Source organism: Styela clava, chromosome 5 (genome assembly GCF_964204865.1).
Source record: "Styela clava chromosome 5, kaStyClav1.hap1.2, whole genome shotgun sequence".
Classification (NCBI taxonomy): Eukaryota; Metazoa; Chordata; class Ascidiacea; order Stolidobranchia; family Styelidae; genus Styela; species Styela clava.
Window position 1 is genome coordinate 4610842 of NC_135254.1, and position 15376 is coordinate 4626217.

The following is a 15376-nucleotide window of genomic DNA, read 5'->3' on the forward strand; positions in this document are numbered from 1 at the left end:
GCTGTCCAAGGTACGTATTGGGGCTGTGGCTCTTTGTTTATGGTTTAATATTTCAAACCCTGGCTCTTTGCTATTTTTTGTAAAGTTGTTCGGCTTCATTCTGCCATTAGATGGCAAAAAACTCGCGATGTATCACATAAAATATCTGACCGCAAGGAATCGTATTCTACGTTACTGACAAACGAATCAATTAAAATTGCAACTTTTGCAAATATCGTTTTTATTGTTGAGAACTTCTATCTCAACATTTAGAGCATAGAACATTCATTCATGATGCGCAATCAATCGTCACAAACCATACTTACCTAAAGGGGCAGTCAACCGCGATCACGAAGGCGGTTCTGCCTAGGCGAGGTTTAGCAACATTTAGAGCATAGAACATTCATTCATGATGCGCAAACAATCGTCACAAACCATACTTACCTGAAGGAGCAGTCAACCGCGATCACGAAGGCGGTTCTGCCTAGGCGAGGTTTAGTCATTGCACCCGGTTCTGTCTAGGCGAGGTTTAGTCATTGCACCCAGACTAAATTGACCCTAGCGATTATCCCAAATGTGGATAACTCGGTCGTGTAACTTCTGCTAGTGGGGACTGCGTTTGCGCTCTCCCTTTTGTGTATTTGCTCCTTATTAATATCCTGTTGACATACGAGTTAGGTCAATGAGCGGCCACGCTATTTTCGTATGGCTCCACTAGTTGTGGCCGTCGGGATCATTGTTAGAGTATGTTATATTCATGCCTTGCCATTATCCAAGCTGTCCCTTTATCCAACCGTATCTAGATTGATTCCATATTTGTAGTTCCACATTCAGATTGTGTTGCCATTGATTAAGCAATAGAATGAGCGCCAAGATTTGGAAATATCATTATTTGCTGTCCAAGGTACGTATTGGGGCTGTGGCTCTTTGTTTATAGTTTAATATTTCAAACCCTGGCTCTTTACCATTTCTTGTAAAGTTGTTCAGCTTCATTCTGCCATCGGATGGCAAAGAACTCGCGATGTATCACATAAAAGATTTGAACGCAATGAATCGTATTCTACGTTACTGATAGACGAATCAATTAAAAATTGCAACTTTTGCACATATCGTTTTTATTGTTGAGAACTTCTTCCTTAGCATAGAACATTCATTCATGATGCGCAAACAATCGATTCATGATGCGCAAACAATCGTCACAAATCATACTTACCTGACGAGGCAGTCAACCGCGATCACGAAGGCGGTTCTGCCTAGGCGAGGTTTAGTCATTGCACCCAGACTAAATTGACCCTAGCGATTATCCCAAATGTGGATAACTCGGTCGTGTAATTTCTGCTAGTGGGGACTGCGTTCGCGCTCTCCCTTTTGTGTATTTGCTCCTTATTAATATCCTGTTGACATACGAGTTAGGTCAATGAGCGGCCACGCTATTTTCGTATGGCTCCACTAGTTGTGGCCGTCGGGATCATTGTTAGAGTATGTTATATTCATGCCTTGCCATTATCCAAGCTGTCCCTTTATCCAACCGTATCTAGATTGATTCCATATTTGTAATTCCACATTCAGATTGTGTTGCCACTGATTGAGCAATAGAATGAGCGCCAAGATTTGGAAGTATCATTATTTGCTGTCCAAGGTACGTATTGGGGCTGTGGCTCTCTGTTTATAGTTTAATATTTCAAACCCTGGCTCTTTGCTATTTCTTGTAAAGTTGTTCGGCTTCATTCTGCCATTAGATGGCAAAGAACTCGCGATGTATCACATAAAATATCTGGCCGCAAGAAATCGTATTCTACGTTACTGACAAACGAATCAATTAAAATTGCAACTTTTGCAAATATCGTTTTTATTGTTGAGAACTTCTATCTCAACATTTAGCATAGAACATTCATTCATGATGCGCAATCAATCGTCACAAACCTTACTTACCTGACGGGGCAGTCAACCGCGATCACGATGGCGGATCTGCCTAGGCGAGGTTTAGTCATTGCACCCAGACTGAATTGACCCTAGCGATTATCCCAAATGTCGATAACTCGGTCGTGTAATTTCTGCTAGTGGGGACTGCGTTCGCGCTATCCCTTTTATATATTGGCTCACTACCAATATCCTGTTGGCTTACGAGTTAGGTCAATGAGCGGCCACGTTGCTTTCATTAGTTGTTGCCGTAATGATCCTCGTTTGGGTATGTTATATTTCTCATGACCAATTTGCTCCTTATTAATATCCTGTTGGCATACGAGTTAGGTCAATGAGCGGCCACGCTATGTTCGTATGGCTCCACTAGTTGTGGCCGTCGGGATCATTGTTAGAGTATGTTATATTCATGCCTTGCCATTATCCAAGCTGTCCCTTTATCCAACCGTATCTAGATTGACTCCATATTTGTAATTCCACATTCAGATTGTGTTGCCATTGATTGAGCAATAGAATGAGCGCCAAGATTTGGAAGTATCATTATTTGCTGTCCAAGGTACGTATTGGGGCTGTGGCTCTTTGTTTATGGTTTAATATTACAAACCCTGGCTCTTTGCTATTTTTTGTAAAGTTGTTCGGCTTCATTCTGCCATTAGATGGCAAAAAACTCGCGATGTATCATATAAAATATCTGACCGCAAGGAATCGTATTCTACGTTACTGACAAACGAATCAATTAAAATTGCAACTTTTGCAAATATCGTTTTTATTGTTGAGAACTTCTATCTCAACATTTAGAGCATAGAACATTCATTCATGATGCGCAATCAATCGTCACAAACCATACTTACCTAAAGGGGCAGTCAACCGCGATCACGAAGGCGGTTCTGCCTAGGCGAGGTTTAGTCATTGCACCCAGACTAAATTGACCCTAGCGATTATCCCAAATGTGGATAACTCGGTCGTGTAATTTCTGCTAGTGGGGACTGCGTTCGCGCTATCCCTTTTATATATTTGCTCACTACCAATATCCTGTTGGCTTACGAGTTAAGTCAATGAGCGGCCACGTTGCTTTCATTAGTTGTGGCCGTATTGATCCTCGTTTGGGTGTGTTATCTTTCTCATGACCAATCTTACAATCCATTTATTGATATTAGTCCATGACATGCCTTGCCATTATCCAAGTTATCCCTTTATCCAACCGTCTCTAGATTGATTCCTTGTTTGCAGTTTCACATTCAGATTGTGTTGCCATTGATTGAGCAATAGAATGAGCGCCAAGATTCGGAAATATCATTATTCTCCGTTTAAGGTACGTATCGGAGCTGCGGCTCTTTGTTTATAGTTTAATATTTCAACCCCTGGTCCTTGCTATTTCTTGTAAAGTTGTTCAGCTTCATTCTGCCATCGGATGGCAAAGAACTCGCGATGTATCACATAAAAGATTTGAACGCAATGAATCGTATTCTACGTTACTGATAGACGAATCAATTAAAAATTGCAACTTTTGCACATATCGTTTTTATTGTTGAGAACTTCTTCCTTAGCATAGAACATTCATTCATGATGCGCAAACAATCGTCACAAATCATACTTACCTGACGAGGCAGTCAACCGCGATCACGAAGGCGGTTCTGCCTAGGCGAGGTTTAGTCATTGCACCCAGACTAAAATGACCCTAGCGATTATCCCAAATGTGGATAACTCGGTCGTGTAATTTCTGCTAGTGGGGACTGCGTTCGCGCTCTCTCTTTTGTGTATTTGCTCCTTATTAATATCCTGTTGACATACGAGTTAGGTCAATGAGCGGCCACGCTATTTTCGTATGGCTCCACTAGTTGTGGCCGTCGGGATCATTGTTAGAGTATGTTATATTCATGCCTTGCCATTATCCAAGCTGTCCCTTTTATCCAACCGTATCTAGATTGACTCCATATTTGTAGTTCCACATTCAGATTGTGTTGCCATTGATTGAGCAATAGAATGAGCGCCAAGTTTTGGAAGTATCATTATTTGCTGTCCAAGGTACGTATTGGGGCTGTGGCTCTTTGTTTATGGTTTAATATTTCAAACCCTGGCTCTTTGCTATTTCTTGTAAAGTTGTTCAGCTTCATTCTGCCATCGGATGGCAAAGAACCGCGATGTATCACATAAAAGATTTGAACGCAATGAATCGTATTCTACGTTACTGATAGACGAATCAATTAAAAATTGCAACTTTTGCACATATCGTTTTTATTGTTGAGAACTTCTTCCTTAGCATAGAACATTCATTCATGATGCGCAAACAATAGTCACAAATCATACTTACCTGACGAGGCAGTCAACCGCGATCACGAAGGCGGTTCTGTCTAGGCGAGGTTTAGTCATTGCACCCAGACTAAATTGACCCTAGCGATTATCCCAAATGTGGATAACTCGGTAGTGTAATTTCTGCTAGTGGGGACTGCGTTTGCGCTCTCCCTTTTGTGTATTTGCTCCTTATTAATATCCTGTTGACATACGAGTTAGGTCAATGAGCGGCCACGCTATTTTCGTATGGCTCCACTAGTTGTGGCCGTCGGGATCATTGTTAGAGTATGTTATATTCATGCCTTGCCATTATCCAAGCTGTCCCTTTATCCAACCGTATCTAGATTGATTCCATATTTGTAGTTCCACATTCAGATTGTGTTGCCATTGATTGAGCAATAGAATGAGCGCCAAGATTTGGAAATATCATTATTTGCTGTCCAAGGTACGTATTGGGGCTGTGGCTCTTTGTTTATAGTTTAATATTTCAAACCCTGGCTCTTTGCCATTTCTTGTAAAGTTGTTCAGCTTCATTCTGCCATCGGATGGCAAAGAACTCGCGATGTATCACATAAAAGATTTGAACGCAATGAATCGTATTCTACGTTACTGATAGACGAATCAATTAAAAATTGCAACTTTTGCACATATCGTTTTTATTGTTGAGAACTTCTTCCTTAGCATAGAACATTCATTCATGATGCGCAAACAATCGATTCATGATGCGCAAACAATCGTCACAAATCATACTTACCTGACGAGGCAGTCAACCGCGATCACGAAGGCGGTTCTGCCTAGGCGAGGTTTAGTCATTGCACCCAGACTAAATTGACCCTAGCGATTATCCCAAATGTGGATAACTCGGTCGTGTAATTTCTGCTAGTGGGGACTGCGTTCGCGCTCTCCCTTTTGTGTATTTGCTCCTTATTAATATCCTGTTGACATACGAGTTAGGTCAATGAGCGGCCACGCTATTTTCGTATGGCTCCACTAGTTGTGGCCGTCGGGATCATTGTTAGAGTATGTTATATTCATGCCTTGCCATTATCCAAGCTGTCCTTTTATCCAACCGTATCTAGATTGATTCCATATTTGTAATTCCACATTCAGATTGTGTTGCCATTGATTGAGCGCCAAGATTTGGAAGTATCATTATTTGCTGTCCAAGGTACGTATTGGGGCTGTGGCTCTCTGTTTATAGTTTAATATTTCAAACCCTGGCTCTTTGCTATTTCTTGTAAAGTTGTTCGGCTTCAATCTGCCATTAGATGGCAAAGAACTCGCGATGTATCACATAAAATATCTGACCGCAAGAAATCGTATTCTACGTTACTGACAAACGAATCAATTAAAATTGCAACTTTTGCAAATATCGTTTTTATTGTTGAGAACTTCTATCTCAACATTTAGAGCATAGAACATTCATTCATGATGCGCAATCAATCGTCACAAACCTTACTTACCTGACGGGGCAGTCAACCGCGATCACGATGGCGGATCTGCCTAGGCGAGGTTTAGTCATTGCACCCAGACTGAATTGACCCTAGCGATTATCCCAAATGTCGATAACTCGGTCGTGTAATTTCTGCTAGTGGGGACTGCGTTCGCGCTATCCCTTTTATATATTGGCTCACTACCAATATCCTGTTGGCTTACGAGTTAGGTCAATGAGCGGCCACGTTGCTTTCATTAGTTGTTGCCGTAATGATCCTCGTTTGGGTATGTTATATTTCTCATGACCAATCTTACAATCCATATATTGATATTATTCCATGACATGCCTTGCCATTATCCAAATTATCCCTTTATCCAACCGTCTCTAGATTGATTCCTTATTTGCAGTTTCAGATTGTGTTGCCATTGATTGAGCAATAGAATGAGCGCCAAGATTCGGAAATATCATTATTCTCCGTTTAAGGTACGTATCGGAGCTGCGGCTCTTTGTTTATAGTTTAATATTTCAACCCCTGGTCCTTGCTATTTCTTGTAAAGTTGTTCAGCTTCATTCTGCCATCGGATGGCAAAGAACTCGCGATGTATCACATAAAAGATTTGAACGCAATGATTCGTATTCTACGTTACTGATAGACGAATCAATTAAAATTTGCAACTTTTGCACATATCGTTTTCATTGTTGAGAACTTCATCCTTAGCATAGAACATTCATTCATGATGCGCAAACAATCGTCACAAATCATACTTACCTGACGAGGCAGTCAACCGCGATCACGAAGGCGGTTCTGCCTAGGCGAGGTTTAGTCATTGCACCCAGACTAAATTGACCCTAGCGATTATCCCAAATGTGGATAACTCGGTCGTGTAATTTCTGCTAGTGGGGACTGCGTTCGCGCTCTCCCTTTTGTGTATTTGCTCCTTATTAATATCCTGTTGACATACGAGTTAGGTCAATGAGCGGCCACGCTATTTTCGTATGGCTCCACTAGTTGTGGCCGTCGGGATCATTGTTAGAGTATGTTATATTCATGCCTTGCCATTATCCAAGCTGTCCCTTCATCCTACCGTATCTAGATTGATTCCATATTTGTAATTCCACATTCAGATTGTGTTGCCATTGATTGAGCAATAGAATGAGCGCCAAGATTTGGAAGTATCATTATTTGCTGTCCAAGGTACGTATTGGGGCTGTGGCTCTTTGTTTATGGTTTAATATTACAAACCCTGGCTCTTTGCTATTTTTTGTAAAGTTGTTCGGCTTCATTCTGCCATTAGATGGCAAAAAACTCGCGATGTATCACATAAAATATTTGACCGCAAGGAATCGTATTCTACGTTACTGACAAACGAATCAATTAAAATTGCAACTTTTGCAAATATCGTTTTTATTGTTGAGAACTTCTATCTCAACATTTAGAGCATAGAACATTCATTCATGATGCGCAATCAATCGTCACAAACCATACTTACCTAAAGGGGCAGTCAACCGCGATCACGAAGGCGGTTCTGCCTAGGCGAGGTTTAGCAACATTTAGAGCATAGAACATTCATTCATGATGCGCAAACAATCGTCACAAACCATACTTACCTGAAGGAGCAGTCAACCGCGATCACGAAGGCGGTTCTGCCTAGGCGAGGTTTAGTCATTGCACCCGGACTAAATTGACCCTAGCGATTATCCCAAATGTGGATAACTCGGTCGTGTAATTTCTGCTAGAGGGGACTGCGTTCGCGCTATCCCTTTTATATATTTGCTCACTACCAATATCCTGTTGGCTTACGAGTTAGGTCAATGAGCGGCCACGTTGCTTTCATTAAATGTTGCCGTATTGATCCTCGTTTGGGTATGTTATATTTCTCATGACCAATCTTACAATCCATTTATTGATATTTTTCCATGACATGCCTTGCCATTATCCAAAATATCCCTTTATCCAACCGTCTCTAGATTGATTCCTTATTTGCAGTTTCAGATTGTGTTGCCATTGATTGAGCAATAGAATGAGCGCCAAGATTCGGAAATATCATTATTCTCCGTTTAAGGTACGTATCGGAGCTGCGGCTCTTTGTTTATAGTTTAATATTTCAACCCCTGGTCCTTGCTATTTCTTGTAAAGTTGTTCAGCTTCATTCTGCCATCGGATGGCAAAGAACTCGCGATGTATCACATAAAAGATTTGAACGCAATGAATCGTATTCTACGTTACTGATAGACGAATCAATTAAAAATTGCAACTTTTGCACATATCGTTTTTATTGTTGAGAACTTCTTCCTTAGCATAGAACATTCATTCATGATGCGCAAACAATCGTCACAAATCATACTTACCTGACGAGGCAGTCAACCGCGATCACGAAGGCGGTTCTGCCTAGGCGAGGTTTAGTCATTGCACCCAGACTAAAATGACCCTAGCGATTATCCCAAATGTGGATAACTCGGTCGTGTAATTTCTGCTAGTGGGGACTGCGTTCGCGCTCTCTCTTTTGTGTATTTGCTCCTTATTAATATCCTGTTGACATACGAGTTAGGTCAATGAGCGGCCACGCTATTTTCGTATGGCTCCACTAGTTGTGGCCGTCGGGATCATTGTTAGAGTATGTTATATTCATGCCTTGCCATTATCCAAGCTGTCCCTTTTATCCAACCGTATCTAGATTGACTCCATATTTGTAGTTCCACATTCAGATTGTGTTGCCATTGATTGAGCAATAGAATGAGCGCCAAGTTTTGGAAGTATCATTATTTGCTGTCCAAGGTACGTATTGGGGCTGTGGCTCTTTGTTTATGGTTTAATATTTCAAACCCTGGCTCTTTGCTATTTCTTGTAAAGTTGTTCAGCTTCATTCTGCCATCGGATGGCAAAGAACCGCGATGTATCACATAAAAGATTTGAACGCAATGAATCGTATTCTACATTACTGATAGACGAATCAATTAAAAATTGCAACTTTTGCACATATCGTTTCATTCATTCATGATGCGCAAACAGTAGTCACAAATCATACTTACCTGACGAGGCAGTCAACCGCGATCACGAAGGCGGTTCTGTCTAGGCGAGGTTTAGTCATTGCACCCAGACTAAAATGACCCTAGCGATTATCCCAAATGTGGATAACTCGGTCGTGTAATTTCTGCTAGTGGGGACTGCGTTCGCGCTCTCTCTTTTGTGTATTTGCTCCTTATTAATATCCTGTTGACATACGAGTTAGGTCAATGAGCGGCCACGCTATTTTCGTATGGCTCCACTAGTTGTGGCCGTCGGGATCATTGTTAGAGTATGTTATATTCATGCCTTGCCATTATCCAAGCTGTCCCTTTTATCCAACCGTATCTAGATTGACTCCATATTTGTAGTTCCACATTCAGATTGTGTTGCCATTGATTGAGCAATAGAATGAGCGCCAAGTTTTGGAAGTATCATTATTTGCTGTCCAAGGTACGTATTGGGGCTGTGGCTCTTTGTTTATGGTTTAATATTTCAAACCCTGGCTCTTTGCTATTTCTTGTAAAGTTGTTCAGCTTCATTCTGCCATCGGATGGCAAAGAACCGCGATGTATCACATAAAAGATTTGAACGCAATGAATCGTATTCTACATTACTGATAGACGAATCAATTAAAAATTGCAACTTTTGCACATATCGTTTCATTCATTCATGATGCGCAAACAGTAGTCACAAATCATACTTACCTGACGAGGCAGTCAACCGCGATCACGAAGGCGGTTCTGTCTAGGCGAGGTTTAGTCATTGCACCCAGACTAAATTGACCCTAGCGATTATCCCAAATGTGGATAACTCGGTCGTGTAATTTCTGCTAGTGGGGACTGCGTTCGCGCTCTCCCTTTTGTGTATTTGCTCCTTATTAATATCCTGTTGACATACGAGTTAGGTCAATGAGCGGCCACGCTATTTTCGTATGGCTCCACTAGTTGTGGCCGTCGGGATCATTGTTAGAGTATGTTATATTCATGCCTTGCCATTATCCAAGCTGTCCTTTATCCCACCGTATCTAGATTGATTCCATATTTGTAATTCCACATTCAGATTGTGTTGCCATTGATTGAGCAATAGAATGAGCGCCAAGATTTGGAAGTATCATTATTTGCTGTCCAAGGTACGTATTGGGGCTGTGGCTCTCTGTTTATAGTTTAATATTTCAAACCCTGGCTCTTTGCTATTTCTTGTAAAGTTGTTCGGCTTCATTCTGCCATTAGATGGCAAAGAACTCGCGATGTATCACATAAAATATCTGGCCGCAAGAAATCGTATTCTACGTTACTGACAAACGAATCAATTAAAATTGCAACTTTTGCAAATATCGTTTTTATTGTTGAGAACTTCTATCTCAACATTTAGCATAGAACATTCATTCATGATGCGCAATCAATCGTCACAAACCTTACTTACCTGACGGGGCAGTCAACCGCGATCACGATGGCGGATCTGCCTAGGCGAGGTTTAGTCATTGCACCCAGACTGAATTGACCCTAGCGATTATCCCAAATGTCGATAACTCGGTCGTGTAATTTCTGCTAGTGGGGACTGCGTTCGCGCTATCCCTTTTATATATTGGCTCACTACCAATATCCTGTTGGCTTACGAGTTAGGTCAATGAGCGGCCACGTTGCTTTCATTAGTTGTTGCCGTAATGATCCTCGTTTGGGTATGTTATATTTCTCATGACCAATTTGCTCCTTATTAATATCCTGTTGGCATACGAGTTAGGTCAATGAGCGGCCACGCTATGTTCGTATGGCTCCACTAGTTGTGGCCGTCGGGATCATTGTTAGAGTATGTTATATTCATGCCTTGCCATTATCCAAGCTGTCCCTTTATCCAACCGTATCTAGATTGACTCCATATTTGTAATTCCACATTCAGATTGTGTTGCCATTGATTGAGCAATAGAATGAGCGCCAAGATTTGGAAGTATCATTATTTGCTGTCCAGGGTACGTATTGGGGCTGTGGCTCTTTGTTTATGGTTTAATATTACAAACCCTGGCTCTTTGCTATTTTTTGTAAAGTTGTTCGGCTTCATTCTGCCATTAGATGGCAAAAAACTCGCGATGTATCATATAAAATATCTGACCGCAAGGAATCGTATTCTACGTTACTGACAAACGAATCAATTAAAATTGCAACTTTTGCAAATATCGTTTTTATTGTTGAGAACTTCTATCTCAACATTTAGAGCATAGAACATTCATTCATGATGCGCAATCAATCGTCACAAACCATACTTACCTAAAGGGGCAGTCAACCGCGATCACGAAGGCGGTTCTGCCTAGGCGAGGTTTAGTCATTGCACCCAGACTAAATTGACCCTAGCGATTATCCCAAATGTGGATAACTCGGTCGTGTAATTTCTGCTAGTGGGGACTGCGTTCGCGCTATCCCTTTTATATATTTGCTCACTACCAATATCCTGTTGGCTTACGAGTTAAGTCAATGAGCGGCCACGTTGCTTTCATTAGTTGTGGCCGTATTGATCCTCGTTTGGGTGTGTTATCTTTCTCATGACCAATCTTACAATCCATTTATTGATATTAGTCCATGACATGCCTTGCCATTATCCAAGTTATCCCTTTATCCAACCGTCTCTAGATTGATTCCTTGTTTGCAGTTTCACATTCAGATTGTGTTGCCATTGATTGAGCAATAGAATGAGCGCCAAGATTCGGAAATATCATTATTCTCCGTTTAAGGTACGTATCGGAGCTGCGGCTCTTTGTTTATAGTTTAATATTTCAACCCCTGGTCCTTGCTATTTCTTGTAAAGTTGTTCAGCTTCATTCTGCCATCGGATGGCAAAGAACTCGCGATGTATCACATAAAAGATTTGAACGCAATGAATCGTATTCTACGTTACTGATAGACGAATCAATTAAAAATTGCAACTTTTGCACATATCGTTTTTATTGTTGAGAACTTCTTCCTTAGCATAGAACATTCATTCATGATGCGCAAACAATCGTCACAAATCATACTTACCTGACGAGGCAGTCAACCGCGATCACGAAGGCGGTTCTGCCTAGGCGAGGTTTAGTCATTGCACCCAGACTAAAATGACCCTAGCGATTATCCTAAATGTGGATAACTCGGTCGTGTAATTTCTGCTAGTGGGGACTGCGTTCGCGCTATCCCTTTTATATATTGGCTCACTACCAATATCCTGTTGGCTTACGAGTTAGGTCAATGAGCGGCCACGTTGCTTTCATTAAATGTTGCCGTATTGATCCTCGTTTGGGTATGTTATATTTCTCATGACCAATCTTACAATCCATTTATTGATATTATTCCATGACATGCCTTGCCATTATCCAAATTATCCCTTTATCCAACCGTCTCTAGATTGATTCCTTATTTGCAGTTTCAGATTGTGTTGCCATTGATTGAGCAATAGAATGAGCGCCAAGATTCGGAAATATCATTATTCTTCGTTTAAGGTACGTATTGGGGCTGTGGCTCTTTGTTTATAGTTTAATATTTCAAACCCTGGCTCTTTGCTATTTCTTGTAAAGTTGTTCAGCTTCATTCTGCCATCGGATAGCAAAGAACTCGCGATGTATCACATAAAATATTTGAACGCAATGAATCGTATTCTACGTTACTGATAGACGAATCAATAAAAATTGCAACTTTTGCAAATATCGTTTTTATTGTTGAGAACTTCTATCTCAACATTTAGCATAGAACATTCATTCATAATGCGCAATCAATCGTCACAAACCATACTTACCTGACGGGGCAGTCAACCGCGATCACGATGGCGGATCTGCCTAGGCGAGGTTTAGTCATTGCACCCAGACTGAATTGACGCTAGCGATTATCCCAAATGTCGATAACTCGGTCGTGTAATTTCTGCTAGTGGGGACTGCGTTCGCGCTATCCCTTTTATATATTGGCTCACTACCAATATCCTGTTGGCTTACGAGTTAGGTCAATGAGCGGCCACGTTGCTTTCATTAAATGTTGCCGTATTGATCCTCGTTTGGGTATGTTATATTTCTCATGACCAATCTTACAATCCATTTATTGATATTATTCCATGACATGCCTTGCCATTATCCAAATTATCCCTTTATCCAACCGTCTCTAGATTGATTCCTTATTTGCAGTTTCAGATTGTGTTGCCATTGATTGAGCAATAGAATGAGCGCCAAGATTCGAAAATATCATTATTCTCCGTTTAAGGTACGTATATGGGCTGTGGCTCTTTGTTTATAGTTTAATATTTCAAACCCTGGCTCTTTGCTATTTCTTGTAAAGTTGTTCGACTTCACTCTGCCATCGGATGGCAAAGAACTCGCGATGTATCACATAAAAGAGTGAACGCAATGAATCGTATTCTACGTTCCTGACGGACGAATCAATTAAAATTGCAACTTTTGCACATGTCGTTTTTATTGTTGAGAACTTCTTCTCAACATTTAGCATAGAACATTCATTCATGATGCGTAACCAATCGTCACAAATCATACTTACCTGACAAGGCAGTCAACAGCGATCACGAAGGCGGTTCTGCCTAGGCGAGGTTTAGTCATTGCACCCAGACTAAATTGACCCTAGCGATTATCCCAAATGTGGATAACTCGGTCGTGTAATTTCTGCTAGTGGGGACTGCGTTCGCGCTATCCCTTTTATATATTTGCTCACTACCAATATCCTGTTGGCTTACGAGTTAAGTCAATGAGCGGCCACGTTGCTTTCATTAGTTGTGGCCGTATTGATCCTCGTTTGGGTGTGTTATATTTCTCATGACCAATCTTACAATCCATTTATTGATATTAGTCCATGACATGCCTTGCCATTATCCAAGTTATCCCTTTATCCAACCGTCTCTAGATTGATTCCTTGTTTGCAGTTTCACATTCAGATTGTGTTGCCATTGATTGAGCAATAGAATGAGCGCCAAGATTCGGAAATATCATTATTCCCTGTTTAAGCTACCTATCGTAGCTGCGGCTCAATGTTTATAGTTTAATATTCCACCCCCTGGTCCTTGCTATTTTTTGTAAAGTTGTTCAACTTCACTCTGCCATCGGATGGCAAAGAACTCGCGATGTATCACATAAAAGAGTGAACGCAATGAATCGTATTCCACGTTACCCACAGACAAATCAATTAAAATTGCAACTTTTGCACATATCGTTTTTAATGTTGAGAAGTTCTTCTCAACACTTAGCATAGAACATTCATTCATGATGCGTAACCAATCGTCACAAATCATACTTACCTGACGAGGCAGTCAACCGCGATCACAAAGGCGGTTCTGCCTAGGCGAGGTTTAGTCATTGCACCCAGACTAAATTGACCCTAGCGATTATCCCAAATGTGGATAACTCGGTCGTGTAATTTCTGCTTGTGGGGACTGCGTTCGCGCTATCCCTTTTATATATTTGCTCACTACCAATATCCTGTTGGCTTACGAGTTAAGTCAATGAGCGGCCACGTTGCTTCCATCAGTTGTGGCCGTATTGATCCTCGTTTGGGTGTTTTATATTTCTCATGACCACTCTTACAATTCATTTATTGATATTATTCCATGACATGCCTTGCCATTATCCAAGTTATCCCTTTATCCAATCGTCTCTACATTTAATTCCTTATTTGCAATTCCACATTCAGATTGGGTTGCCATTGATTGAGCAATAGAATTAGCGCCAAGATTTGGAAATATCATTGTTTGCTGTCCTAGGTACGTATTGGGGCTGTGGCTCTTTGTTTATAGTTTAATATTTCAAACCCTGGCTCTTTGCTATTTCTTGTAAAGTTGTTCAGCTTCATTCGGCATCGGATGGCAAAGAACTCGCAATGTGTCACATAAAAATTTGAACGCAATGAATCGTATTCTACGTTACTGACAGACGAATCAATTAAAATTGCAACTTTTGCACATATCGTTTTTATTGTCAATATCCTGTTGGCTTACGAGTTAAGTCAATGAGCGGCCACGTTGCTTTCATTAGTTGTGGCCGTATTGATCCTCGTTTGGGTGTGTTATATTTCTCATGACCAATCTTACAATCCATTTATTGATATTAGTCCATGACATGCCTTGCCATTATCCAAGTTATCCCTTTATCCAACGTCTCTAGATTGATTCCTTGTTTGCAGTTTCACATTCTGATTGTGTTGCCATTGATTGAGCAATAGAATGAGCGCCAAGATTCGGAAATATCATTATTCCCTGTTTAAGCTACCTATCGTAGCTGCGGCTCAATGTTTATAGTTTAATATTCCATCCCCTGGTCCTTGCTATTTTTTGTAAAGTTGTTCAACTTCACTCTGCCATCGGATGGCAAAGAACTCGCGATGTATCACATAAAAGAGTGAACGCAATGAATCGTATTCCACGTTACCCACAGACGAATCAATTAAAATTGCAACTTTTGCACATATCGTTTTTAATGTTGAGAAGTTCTTCTCAACACTTAGCATAGAACATTCATTCATGATGCGTAACCAATCGTCACAAATCATACTTACCTGACGAGGCAGTCAACCGCGATCACAAAGGCGGTTCTGCCTAGGCGAGGTTTAGTCATTGCACCCAGACTAAATTGACCCTAGCGATTATCCCAAATGTGGATAACTCGGTCGTGTAATTTCTGCTTGTGGGGACTGCGTTCGCGCTATCCCTTTTATATATTTGCTCACTACCAATATCCTGTTGGCTTACGAGTTAAGTCAATGAGCGGCCACGATTATTTCATTAGCTGTGGC

General features: G+C 41.0%; 1 protein-coding gene, 19 non-coding genes and 1 pseudogene across 23 annotated transcripts in view; all 21 read left to right on the forward strand.

The window, feature by feature from the left end:
* The window catches only part of LOC120344644 (FGFR1 oncogene partner 2 homolog), a 254399-nt gene that overhangs the window by 170944 nt on the left and 68079 nt on the right, over window positions 1–15376 (forward strand). The gene's annotated exons all lie outside the window — the stretch shown is intronic.
* LOC144423535 (U1 spliceosomal RNA) lies at window positions 416–612 on the forward strand (annotated as a pseudogene).
* LOC144423830 (U1 spliceosomal RNA) lies at window positions 1185–1347 on the forward strand. The gene has a single exon (XR_013476195.1). It is a non-coding gene; the product is annotated as a U1 spliceosomal RNA (small nuclear RNA).
* On the forward strand, window positions 1904–2066 carry LOC144423468 (U1 spliceosomal RNA). Its single transcript, XR_013475962.1, has one exon. It is a non-coding gene; the product is annotated as a U1 spliceosomal RNA (small nuclear RNA).
* Window positions 2743–2905, forward strand: LOC144423338 (U1 spliceosomal RNA). Its single transcript, XR_013475832.1, has one exon. It is a non-coding gene; the product is annotated as a U1 spliceosomal RNA (small nuclear RNA).
* LOC144423127 (U1 spliceosomal RNA) lies at window positions 3490–3652 on the forward strand. The gene has a single exon (XR_013475621.1). It is a non-coding gene; the product is annotated as a U1 spliceosomal RNA (small nuclear RNA).
* LOC144423216 (U1 spliceosomal RNA) lies at window positions 4203–4365 on the forward strand. The gene has a single exon (XR_013475710.1). It is a non-coding gene; the product is annotated as a U1 spliceosomal RNA (small nuclear RNA).
* Window positions 4938–5100, forward strand: LOC144423832 (U1 spliceosomal RNA). Its single transcript, XR_013476197.1, has one exon. It is a non-coding gene; the product is annotated as a U1 spliceosomal RNA (small nuclear RNA).
* On the forward strand, window positions 5647–5809 carry LOC144423469 (U1 spliceosomal RNA). Its single transcript, XR_013475963.1, has one exon. It is a non-coding gene; the product is annotated as a U1 spliceosomal RNA (small nuclear RNA).
* Window positions 6388–6550, forward strand: LOC144423833 (U1 spliceosomal RNA). Its single transcript, XR_013476198.1, has one exon. It is a non-coding gene; the product is annotated as a U1 spliceosomal RNA (small nuclear RNA).
* LOC144423272 (U1 spliceosomal RNA) lies at window positions 7227–7390 on the forward strand. The gene has a single exon (XR_013475766.1). It is a non-coding gene; the product is annotated as a U1 spliceosomal RNA (small nuclear RNA).
* Window positions 7968–8130, forward strand: LOC144423128 (U1 spliceosomal RNA). Its single transcript, XR_013475622.1, has one exon. It is a non-coding gene; the product is annotated as a U1 spliceosomal RNA (small nuclear RNA).
* On the forward strand, window positions 8649–8811 carry LOC144423273 (U1 spliceosomal RNA). Its single transcript, XR_013475767.1, has one exon. It is a non-coding gene; the product is annotated as a U1 spliceosomal RNA (small nuclear RNA).
* LOC144424087 (U1 spliceosomal RNA) lies at window positions 9330–9492 on the forward strand. The gene has a single exon (XR_013476451.1). It is a non-coding gene; the product is annotated as a U1 spliceosomal RNA (small nuclear RNA).
* On the forward strand, window positions 10048–10210 carry LOC144423470 (U1 spliceosomal RNA). The gene has a single exon (XR_013475964.1). It is a non-coding gene; the product is annotated as a U1 spliceosomal RNA (small nuclear RNA).
* On the forward strand, window positions 10887–11049 carry LOC144423339 (U1 spliceosomal RNA). The gene has a single exon (XR_013475833.1). It is a non-coding gene; the product is annotated as a U1 spliceosomal RNA (small nuclear RNA).
* On the forward strand, window positions 11634–11796 carry LOC144424227 (U1 spliceosomal RNA). Its single transcript, XR_013476591.1, has one exon. It is a non-coding gene; the product is annotated as a U1 spliceosomal RNA (small nuclear RNA).
* On the forward strand, window positions 12382–12544 carry LOC144423512 (U1 spliceosomal RNA). Its single transcript, XR_013476006.1, has one exon. It is a non-coding gene; the product is annotated as a U1 spliceosomal RNA (small nuclear RNA).
* On the forward strand, window positions 13128–13290 carry LOC144423248 (U1 spliceosomal RNA). The gene has a single exon (XR_013475742.1). It is a non-coding gene; the product is annotated as a U1 spliceosomal RNA (small nuclear RNA).
* Window positions 13879–14041, forward strand: LOC144424070 (U1 spliceosomal RNA). The gene has a single exon (XR_013476434.1). It is a non-coding gene; the product is annotated as a U1 spliceosomal RNA (small nuclear RNA).
* On the forward strand, window positions 15132–15294 carry LOC144424071 (U1 spliceosomal RNA). Its single transcript, XR_013476435.1, has one exon. It is a non-coding gene; the product is annotated as a U1 spliceosomal RNA (small nuclear RNA).